Genomic DNA, 1,577 nt, shown 5'->3' with positions numbered 1-1,577 from the left:
GGAGGGATGTGGTTTGTTTTGTCGAGCGGAGGAATCATTATGTTTTCACTCTTTCTTTTCATTATGCTTTCTCTCTTTCTTTCAGTGTATGTCATTCTCATGTTCTCTTTGTTTCTGTCTCTCTGTAACTCTGTGTCTGCATAAATTAAATGTGTGAGTGTGTGTGTGAGCATGTCTGTGAGTGTTTGTGTATGTGTTCGTGCGTGTGTGTGTGAATGAGTGTGTGTTCGTGCGTGTGTGTGTGTGAGTGTGAGTGTGTGCGTGCGTGTGTATGCATGCATGCCTTTCCGTGTGTGTGTGTTTGTGTGTGTGCGTTTGTGTGTGTGTGTGTGTCTGTGTGTGTGTGTGTGCATGCGTGTCCTTCTGATTGTGTGTGTGTGTGTGTGTGTGTGTGTGTGTGTGTGTGTGTGTGTGTGTGTGTGTTTGTACGTATGATTCTGTGTGTATGTTCGACATTACCTAGCACAAAGTCTTTTAACCACATCGTTTTTAAACAGTTCCTGCACTCCCAACAAAATGAAATACAAAATTAAAGCAATATTTCCATACCTGTCACAGAATCACAGGCGATCCGTGGGTGTAGAATTCCATCCTAATGTTGACCTCATAGGTCACATTAATCACATCAGGACTTCCGGGTCAATTGGATGACATCGATTTACATACTCCTTTCGAGGTCAATCCTGAAATACAACCAATAAATATTTCAAGGTATTATTGAGATATTAACAGAATATATTGTTATTTTATGTTTTCCTAACTATTGTACAACGTGGCAATTGGGTAAAAAATTTTGTGATTTTTTAAATTTAAAAAAACCCAACATATTTTGGTTCCGACAAAGTTCAGGTGCGTACTAAAGGCAAAAGCGTTAGAAGGAAATATAATTCTAAACTTAAACTCTTTCAATGACATAACGGCCACTTCATGTGTCCTATCAGCAGGCCAATGGCAAAGTTGTCGCACATTCATACCGTCATACACAAATCACATTTGCAAATTTTAAATATATGCAGGTTATTGCTGCCAGTCATTTAAAGTTTCCGGAAAAGAAATCAAAACTGAAAAAAAAGTCTATGTATGGATTACAACGTTAAGTCATCCGAAACATCTCGTCTTCCTCTGTTGTCATTTAACCAGTTTTGGTTTGTTCTGATTTTTGTTGGTGGGGTTTTGTGGGGGGAGGGGGGGGTTCTTCTTTTTTTTAAACATATTAATATTTAATTGCTTTCGAGTAACCAAGAAGACATTTTATCAAAAACACAGACAGTCGGGACAGAAGTCGTGCATATTTTATTCTTCCGTGCGTGTGACGAGGAAGTAATTTTATTAACTCCCCTAGCGGTGTCTGTGTGTGGTGAGTGGTGTAGTGGATAGGGGCTTCGTCGGCGCACGATGAACACCCAATTTTGATTCTTATGTGAGGAGACTTTTTTCATCATATTTATACAGGTATCGAAGTCTTTTTGCTGAGACGTTGTCTTCCTCACAGACCTGGTTGGCTCTGAAAGACACACACACACACACACACACACAGAGAGAGAGAGAGAGAGAGAGAGAGAGAGAGAGAGAGAGAG

At 39.9% G+C, this 1,577-nt stretch overlaps 1 protein-coding gene across 1 annotated transcript in view; it reads right to left on the bottom strand.

Moving 5' to 3' along the window:
• LOC106012699 (probable G-protein coupled receptor 153) overlaps positions 1-683 on the bottom strand; it is a gene marked incomplete at both ends in the record, with an annotated part of 29,494 nt that extends 28,811 nt beyond the window's left edge. Inside the window, 1 exon segment of the mRNA XM_013086428.1 lies at positions 550-683.
• Between the last annotated feature and the right edge of the window lie 894 nt (positions 684-1,577).

The sequence above is a fragment of the Aplysia californica genome, unplaced genomic scaffold, assembly GCF_000002075.1.
Source record: "Aplysia californica isolate F4 #8 unplaced genomic scaffold, AplCal3.0 scaffold00467, whole genome shotgun sequence".
In the NCBI taxonomy this organism is placed as follows: Eukaryota; Metazoa; Mollusca; class Gastropoda; order Aplysiida; family Aplysiidae; genus Aplysia; species Aplysia californica.
Note: the sequence above shows the minus strand (reverse complement) of the source record. Positions and strands in the feature narration are given on the sequence as shown.